This window comes from Hirundo rustica, chromosome 15, assembly GCF_015227805.2.
Source record: "Hirundo rustica isolate bHirRus1 chromosome 15, bHirRus1.pri.v3, whole genome shotgun sequence".
NCBI classification, from domain to species: domain Eukaryota; kingdom Metazoa; phylum Chordata; class Aves; order Passeriformes; family Hirundinidae; genus Hirundo; species Hirundo rustica.
The window spans coordinates 9851066-9860968 of record NC_053464.1 but is presented as its reverse complement, the minus strand read 5'-3'; the positions used below and the strand labels follow the sequence as shown (position 1 = coordinate 9860968).

General features: G+C 43.8%; 1 long non-coding RNA gene across 1 annotated transcript in view; it reads right to left on the bottom strand.

The window, feature by feature from the left end:
* Nucleotides 1-285: 285 nt before the first annotated feature.
* The window catches only part of LOC120759859 (uncharacterized), a 48064-nt gene continuing 38446 nt past the window's right edge, over nucleotides 286-9903 (bottom strand). The window contains exon 2 of the long non-coding RNA XR_005703237.1: nucleotides 286-2385. This is a non-coding gene — a long non-coding RNA (uncharacterized LOC120759859). The remainder of the gene's footprint in view (nucleotides 2386-9903) is intronic.

Here is a 9903-nt window from a genome sequence, read left to right as displayed (position 1 = left end):
TTCTATTTTGCATCACTGGGTATTTACATGCACTAAGTCCATGTCCTCATCATACACATACTACATAAATACATATATAAAAGAAAGGGGGCCATTATCTGGTTTTCACAAAGGTGGGTCAAGGCAGAGGGAGATCAAATGACCCTCTGTAGCTTGGACAGGAAGACCCCGGCTGAAGAGCAATGCAGATCCTCAAAACCAGTCCTAAATCCTCTTAACCACAGCACAGCCCATCTTCAACCATTTTGTTCCCAAGAGCTTGCAAGAATAAGCCTGACCAGTAGCTTTAAAAAACCCAAATATTTAATATAATGCTGAGGGAGCAGAGCTAAGTCACGAAACCTGCAGAGGAGGGAGCCACTCATTCTCTGGAGCAGCAGCAGCTCTTAAGGCAGGCTGAACCTTTTCCCACAATTTGTATTTATTCATAAGTCTCCTGTGCTCCAGCTGTTCTTTGCAACCACATGGCCTGGGCTGATCAGACCACTGACAGAGGTGGTTCAACAACACAGAATTTGGGAGCTTTGCAAAGGCACAGGGTGGTTATGCTTTCCCAGACTGAGGCAGTAAGTGCCCTGGGAGGAACTCAGCAGTTTCAGTGAAGGGAACTCTCCCTGCAGCTGGGTGATGTTCTGTCCCTGTGCACGGCCACAACTCCCTGCTCCAGCAGAGACCCTGCCCTGCCCCTCAGCCTCTCCCCACACCATCTCCCAGCAGCAGCCCAGTCCTGACACAATGCTCTTCTGCCCATGAAGCAGAGTTATTGCAATTGTCCTTTTAATTTCCAGCAGCAAAAGGATTTAAATGGCTGCAGTGACAATCTCTGCATAGAGCATTTCTGAGGCAAACGAGACTACTGGAGGTAAGACCAGAGTAAACAAGTGTCAGTAAGGAGAAAAATAATGCAAAATTTTAGTGTAAGCACCATCCCTGCCATCTCTCTTCTTCGGCCACCCAGTGTGACTGGCAGCTGTTGGAGGGGCGTCACTGCTGGAAGAGATAAGAGGATTCCATCCCAGGCAACAGCAACATGTACTGAAAACTCAACAGTGATTTTCAAGAGGATTTGTGATGTCCAGTCTCCATCTGACAGCGTCATGCCTGACCATGCACTCTGAGACATCAGCCTTTGGTGGGGGGCGTTAGATGTGAGCCACAGGGACAGAAATGCAGGTCACAGTCTGCAGCTGCACAAGCCAGAGGAGCCAAAGCAGCCTCTGCTTCCCTGGCAATATCTCCAAAGTCACTTGGGTTACATCGCATTAGTCACGCTCCCGAGTAGAAGTTGTTTTGTTTTAATTTAGAAGAACTATCGCACTTATTCCGTTGAGCAGGAGGGGGAAGCATTTCTGCCCTGCTCCAACCTTATACAGTGATAGGCAAAAAACATCACCATATGTCTGGGGGAGGCAGTTGGTAGCACGTGGGCTGGGCTGAGTGAGTATTTTACTGGATTTGTGAAGTCCTTGGGACATTAGGCTCTTTGGGCCCCATCCAGTAAGAAATAATTGGAGAAGAATCCAAGTGGAACTCAAACTATTTGTTTTGTTGTTGTTTTTGGAGTTCTGGTGGAACGGAAGTGATGTTTGGCAATTTTTACTCACTTTCCTAGATCCAGGTCTTTCCAGGGATCTGTGCAATACTCCAAAGGACTTGAAGACAAACAGTTCAAAATGCTAGAACACAACAACCCAGTTTCTAAGTATAAAGCGAATTTTGATAAACGTAACCATGTTTGGAACAGAGAGATGGTCACAGAATTATTTTCCAGAAGCGGGAGAAAACGTGAATTTCAGAAGAGTGGTATTTATCTCTGTGCAACCAAAGACGGTGGGGTTTGGGCCTACTGGCCTCCAGACACCTTTGAGTCGTTGTGTCTCAGCCCGGGCTAAATGAATCCCAGGGCAAGGCAGCCCAGGGCTCGCTGTGGGTGACACTGAGGGTGTCCCCCGTGGGTGGCACCTGGAGAGCCACATGCACCCAGCGAGGGGCTGCTGCATCCACTGCTGCCAGTGGTTCCCCAGCCAATGGAGCTGGGAATCCCAGATGCAGAAAATCTGATGCTGAGTACTCACACATTGGCAGAGGAGAGCTGCTAAGGTTGCCAGCAAACACATTTCCATTTTGAACCGCTGGGATTCTGTGATTTGCAAGCACAGATTCTGTGTACGGGGGAAAGCATTATTCTCCTGTTCAAAGTTATTTTTTAATAATTAATGAATAAAGCTAAGTTGTCTGTGCCTAATTAAATGGAAGTGTCATTTAAGCAGATGGCTAATCGTTTTATAGTGTCACCAGCTAGCTCTTCTTGGCGCCGTTGCATCCTGATTTCAGGTATATCTTCTGGTCACTCCGTTTGTTTATTTATTTTTCTGATGTATAGCTCTGCAAAGATTTACATAATAACATGAATGTTTGCTGGTAACATAAGCCCTGTGTTTCACTGCAATACCTCAAGCAATTTGCTGACAGAATTTTTCTGCAAAATTAGATATGGAATTTGGAGCAAAAAGCTGCTGCCTTGACAGACACAAATTCCCTTGTTACTGAACAAAGGGTTCCTTTTTTTTTTCATGGCAATAATGAACCAAGAAGCTTTAAGGGAGGGAAATAACATTGGAAGATTAATGATGATGAACTGATTTGGAAAAACTCCAGCAGACTTGAAACTTCCTTCCCCCCTGCCCCTCCAACCTCTTCCAGAATTATTAATGCAAAACAAAATGAAAAAACATCCAGAGAAAGAAGCTGAGAACTCCCCCAGGAAGATCTGAAACAATGAGACAGAAACAGAGGATGTGAGGACGCACAGCTCTGAGTGGGAGGAAAATACCCAGGTGGATTTCAAGGCTGGGAATGATCTTCAGACAGCCGGAGAGAATGTTTCAAGCAGCTGAGGCAGAGACCTCAGCTGGAAGAGCTCAGCATGCCACAAAGTGCTTTTTCTTCCTTTACAAGACCCGGAGAATCCATGCAAAGGTGATGAAGCAAGATGGAGACGTGAGAGCCCAGCCCAGCTCCCTGGAGTATCAGAGCTGCTACTTACAAAAAGAAAAATGGGAGTTTAAAAAAAAAAAAAAAAATCCCAACTTGGTCAACATTTTCACAGTTTTCAGTTTAAATTCACTTTAGACGCACAAAGGTGGTTTTGGGTTTTGTTTTTTTCCATTAGCCACAACATTTCCTGTGTGCACTTAACATTTGCTTTTATAGAAATACATGCATGATACACATGGAAATTACATTTCTGTAAGAGGGATGCTATTGCACCAAAATCTGAAAAGGAGGGATGGCAGAGCAGAGTCAGGGCTCTGAAGGTGAATGGCACATCCATGCCTTGTCCCTGCGCACATCCAACAGGAAAAGAGTTACATCAAGAGTATGACTACAAGAGAAACCATAGCACAACTTTTTAGCTTCTATTATTCCACCACAACATACACTTTCCTGTGCAATTTGATTTTTGCTCTTTTTCCCCCTCATCTCTCCTAAAGCCTCATGATCCCTCTCAGCACAGCCATCTCCCCTTGACAGACCCTCTGACTGCCTCGTGCAGTTTCCCTGTGAATCCTCACTGATCACCTGTGGAAAATAACTTGGGGCCCATTTTCCTCCTCAGAGACGTGTTCTAACAGAAATCAGAGCTCTCTCTTATCTCCAGGATGGATGTAGGCTGAACTCTTCAAGCCAGTATTTAAAAGCTATTTCAAAGCAAGTGTGTTCTCTTTGGATAATTTTCCGCCCTCAGGAAAATATGTCAAAACAGTTAAACTCATTAAGAAATCCCCACAACCTGAGCTTTGATGAAACACTGCTTTTCCAGTCAGCTCTGCTGCCAGGACTATACTCACCTCAATCAAATACTCTTAATAATACAGCGACTGAACCCCTGGAAAGGACACTTTGCCTGTTCCACATGAAATCTCAGATCAGACATTTTAAACACACCCCGTTCTCATCTGCCCTCCAAAACTCTTCTCCTCACACCTGTAAAACTCCCAGATAAAGTTTTCTCAGGTAATGGGGAAATGAGAATCACGAGGTCAGACAGGTTTGGATACAGGCTCCCTTCAGATACAGACACAAATTCATTCAAGGTGCTCGTCCAGCAGTGCCCACTCTCATTCGTATCTTCACACATCTATCACCAGAACAAAAGCTGCAATAATTGTCCTTTCACTAAGCAATTCTTCTGGCACAGCTCATACATTTCTATGATCTTTCCAAAGCATGGATGCTACTCAAGAAAGCAGTGACTGCACCTGAGGGTGCTTTGGGATGCCTTCAAGGGAAATGGGAGAGAGGAGACAGGGAAAACCATCCTGAGATGTCTGCACAGGATGTCAGCACACTATACTTCTTCCCATAGTTGCTTTTCCAACTGCTGTTTCTGTGCATGGTGGTATCTGAAGGAATTACTGATACTGGAGGGGGCTACAGCATCATATGAGCACACTCGTGTTATTTTTGGTTTCACCCTGGTCATTCGTTTCTGCTGTGACTTCAGTTAATGTACTTGCCTTGTGAGGAGACATCAAAAATATCTAAAGCACATGATAATGGAACAGTTTCTATTACCAGAGATTTTCTCCTGAACATTTGTCACAAATTGCAAGTATTTATTGCACTGGCTGAAAAATGCATTAGCTAAAAAGAGCAAATAGACAAAATTACTATATGAAATTTTCATTGCAGAATCACCTGCTATGCTATTAATGCCAAAATGTTCAGCAAATTCCAAGAAGTTCATTCCACCCACAGAGGTAATACTCTAATATCTTATTTACCTACTGTTGCTGTTGCCTAAGGTCATGGATATTTAAACAAGATTATATAATTACAGAGGTATATTCCCTTTTATTAATTGTGACCGGATTGATATCACAAATACCAAGATATGTAGCCAGCCAGCCAAAATCTAATTAAGCACTTGCTATCTAATTATGTAACTGTTGTGGAATGAGACATCAAGTACTAAAGAAAATTTTTATGACCACACAGTTGAAAGCAAAAGCTGTATAAAGATGGAAAACAGAGGACAAAACAAAAAAATAATACTAAAGGATTGCACAAATCTACCATGTAGACGTGTGTAGAATTCAGGGGGAAAAAGCCCAAGCCAATTGCTGGTAGCAAAACATGAAAAAACCCAGAAAGTTGGGAAAATGAGAACCTGTCCCAAGTGTGCAGAAATTCTGAAAGGGCATCAGAAAGGAGAAGGCAATTTTCTGCACTCATCTTTCTTTGCCATTCCTCATTCAGAGCCCTGCTTCTTTCTGCACTCTTCAGGGGATGAGGGGAATGAAAACAAAGCAAGCAGATATCACAAGATACACCAACTCATCTGGTTTGCTTATCAGACAAGTCTCAAAACAGTAGCAGAGAATACTAAGGCAGGTAAAGGCTTGGCATAAACCACTGCTAATTGGGAACATGGCAGGGAGAGGCAATCATAGATAATTAACACAAAATTCATAGTGCCAGAGGGTGCTGAGCCAGGAGTCCTCACCCTCAACTTCCCCCAAGCAAAGCAGGAGGGCACCATCCCACTTCAGTCACTTTCTCTGCAGGAGAGATCTGCAAAAAGCCAAACTCAATCACACTTGCCAGGGACTGTAAAACAAGTGACTAGAAGCCCTCTGGCATGCAGGGTGAAAGGTGAAAAAAGCAAAAAGCAAAGAAATGAACAAGACCTGCCATCAGTGATGAAGTTTACATCAGGAACGACACGTTCTGTGCAAGGTTATCAACCTAGGAATGGCTCTCTGTGTGGTGTTACCCACCCAAATTAGCAACAAAAGAAGGTGGAAGAATGTCTGTAAAACAGGCAAACCTGTTGGAGAGGTGTCAAGGCAGCAAGAGATTTTGAACTGTGACAATTTAGAGCAAAGATAAAAAATGAATGAAAATTGCACTCTGAAGTTACAGCTCTCAGCAGGTGAATTGCTCACCCTCCACAACTTTTCCCCAGACAATCTAGCAAGTTCAGCTTCAGCTCTTAAATTTTGTTGTTGGCCCAAGTCCTAATGACTTTGTAGGATTAAGAGAGCACTTCCAAAATCCCTATTGAATAATCACATTTAAAAAGAGAAAGCATCTCAGAAACAACTCAGTGCATATTATGGGTTGGAAAGAGAAAATCAACTGAAGAAAATGATGTCTTACAGGAGGTCAAGAAGTGTAGAGTTACACAAGAGAACTGCACCAAGCCAGTCTGAATCATATCTCGCAAGAGACTTTAAAACAAGTAACTAGACATCTTCTGGCATGCAGGTTGAGAGGTTAAAATAAAATAAAAATAAATTTTAAAAAACAGAACCAGAACAGGACATTACGCAGCAAAGACAGAGACGGGAGAAAATCCACTGACAGCCACTCAGTCCCTCTTCCTGCCTGGCCCAGCAGCCAAGGAGGTAGATGGATCACTGCATTGCTTTGCCCAGCCCAAGTGACCCCAGCACATCACTGGGCTCAGGAGGGGACCACGTTTCCATGACCTGTCCCACACTGGGCTGGGTTGGAGTAACTTCCACTGGAAGTTCTCTGGAAAGTGAAAAACCCTTCACATTCAAAGGCAGCTTAGACAAACACAGAATAAACAGTGTGGTTGGTTGCAAGAGCTTCACTCCCAGCTCCTTTATCTGGGAATCCTTCCCAGCCTTCAGCTCCCAACTTTGACAAGGGATTACCGCAGAGTAAAGGCAAGAAACTGAACCTCTGGACAGCTGAACTTTTATCTACGCACAAAATTCGGGGTGTGCTTTATTGATTTATTTATTTATTTGATGCAGGTATAAGTCTACCAAGTGTCAAGAGACAAACTGAAGGTGACAGCCCCTCCTCCAGACTGCAATTAAAAGCTTTTCATACCAATACAGGTGAAAGATGTGCTGGTACTGACCATTCACACCTCGGCACAGTTCACATGCTGACTTGCACGCCACAGGCTACACAGTGTCACAATAAAAGTGTCTCAAGTCTCTTACATTAAAAAGAGCTTCTAAACTACCCATGGTTAAAGGCAGGCCAATAGCAATTTTGAATTCTCTGTTATGTGCCACCTTTAATTCCAATCCTTCAGCAAATTTCCTTTAGTCATATCCACTATAAAATGCATGGCATGTTCCTGAGAGTCTTTCAGCTCAGCTGTGCCAGCTCCTACTGCATCAAAAATAGAACCTGAAGTAACAGAACCTAAAAAGATATAAACCTCCTTTATTGTGTCTACTTGACTATATTAGCAGATGGCCATGCCTGAGACTATAAAATGCATAACAAATACTCTCTGTTCAAGGGGGAGGAGTGCATTTCACGACGCATTGAAACGAACATCTCCAGTTACCACCAGCACCAATGGCTTTGGAGGGCATCATCTCAGAGAGCCTTGAGGTGACAACTCCCTGAGCTCCCCTCCTCCCTCAGCACGGGCAGGCTCAGCTCTGTCCTAGAGCAATGTCCTGGGGTGACAAACCAGCACAAGCACCCGTACGTGGGGACACAAGGTAAGAGAGAATGCACTCAGGCTCTGTGGAGGCTGCACATCCCACCTCACCTGTCCCCACCCTCTCACATGGACTGACCCTGCCCTGCTGGGACCACCAGCAGGAGGGAGGGGACATGGCTGGGACACGAGCTGAGTGTTTGCTTCCAGCCTGGTCTGTTCATCACCAGCTCCTGCTTCCCCTGTGCAGCGCAGGCACCCGGAGGAAGAAGGGGCAGCTGCTTGCGCGGGGAAGCGCGTTCCAAATCACACACGAAAGAAATGTTTGTAAAAATAGCACAGACTTCACGCGGCTCACACCAGGCAGAGGCAGGATCCCCTTGGGGCAAGCTTTGGCTTTAATGCCCACAGCGTCACTTCTCTGGGCAGTATTGGTGGCAGGAGCAAGGCTGAAGGCATTGTAATGAATGAGATGCTCTGTTAGCAAAGGCCAGGGCAGGGCTGGGCACCCCTGGCAGCTGCAGAGGGGGCAGAGAGTGGGAAGGACAGCACAGCTTGGAAATAACCCACCTTCCTTAAAAATGGCTTAGTGTGAGGAAAATGTGAACTGGGTTCCTTTCCCCCGGCTACATCGTCTACGCCTCTGAAACCCCTGCTTAATCTGCAGTAGTTACACCATAATCTTGGCTATCAAATAAATTCATTTAGAGATACCATTACTGCATGCATTAGCTGTACTGTGAACTTAACTCATTAATTCTACTCTAAATAAAATACCATGTTCCTTCCTTTGACTGCATCTTCCACAGCCCATCCCTCGTCCATTAGCTGGAGAGAGAGCATGCAAAGGGACTGTGAGGAATGAGGCAGTAAAGAAAATTTCAAAGAAAAAAAAAAAGCCCAATCTGCAAGTCCTTTGTGGGATTTCAGGGTTTTGCTGAACTGTTCTGAGAGTTAAAATCACAGAATATCTCAAGTTGGAAGATGATCTTGTAGGGATCATCTGCTGCTCACAGGATGATCTGGAATTAAACCACACAGCTAAGAGCATCATACAGATGTGCCTTGAACTTGGACAGGCTCCAACAGTTATCCAGGAGCTTTGATTTTTAAAATTTCTTCTTTACCTATTTAAATCAAAACATGACAAGAAGCATTTTTTCAGGGAGTTGGGGGTGGGGGGCTGAAAATGGAAAAAAAAAACCAAAAAACAAAAAGCCTTTCTAGGAACTCAGCAAACCCATTTCTGAGGAGAAACTACAAAAATGATATGATCCTGCAGACACCAAGAGAGCCAAGGCCAGACCTCCTCAATCCCTCAAAGCAGACAAAAGCACCAGTAAGCTTTTCTCCACAAGGTTCCTCAGCAACAGGTTCATTTTACTATCAAACCTGTAAGTCCCAGCTTTGATGGATTATTCCAAACAGATATTAATGCCCACATACCTCTGTGTTTATTGGCACTTGGCAAGAGCACAGCTCCCTCATCCAGCTGAGTAAGCCCTTGGGGCTGTTATAGTGTGAGCTGACCTTTGAGTGCCATGAGAAATGGATTCATCCTTCCTTTCAGGGGTGTTTGTTTTATCCATAGAGGGAAGAAAATCCATCCTGAAGCCATAAGTTGTTTTCACAACCTGAATGCATCTCGATGAATGGAATTTTCATTACAAATGTGTCTGACCTTTTGTAAATAGCCCTACTCCTTTGAAAGCCTGCTCTGATATCTATTAAAGACAAGAGGAGGACTTGCAGAGATTTCAGCTGTAGGTTCATCAGACAAAAAAAAAAAAAAATCAGATACTATTGGCTCTTCAGCTTGATACTTAAGATATTTTCATTAAATTTTTATATATTCTTAAACTTTAATATTATGCAATCAGTAGGTAGTAATTCACTGTCTTACAAAATAAAATGCTAATAAAACCTATGGTAGGAAGATAATTTCCAGACTAATTTTGTTCTCACTTTTATCACAAGATTTTATTAAACTGTATTCCCCTCTTTCTGCTAGCTATTTTCATGGTAAGAGAGGCCAAAGAGAACAGAGATACAAATCGATTCTTGCAACCCTTGCCGTGCTGCAGATCCAAAATTCCTGCAGAAGTGAGTTTCTTTTTCCTCTGAGGTGCTCGCTTGCAAAATGGATTTATGCATGCAAATGCACTGGGCTGCTGTCAGTCAGCAGGAATGAAATGAGAGCTTTTGCAAAGACGCTTGGAACCGTAATTGTCAGGTTTGGCAGGAGAGGAAAGCTGAGCACCATCAGATCTCCAATTATATGTGGTAGTAAGGTAAGTTGTCATTGTCTCTTATTCAGCTCCATGCACAAGTTCTGTCCCCTTAGCTGAAATTTAATTCATGCACTGAAGAAACACTGAACCCCTAATGCTTAGGCTCAATAACCAGATATTCTCAACTGATGTGCCAATTTTCTAGACAAATTCTTTGTCACTACTGAAGTA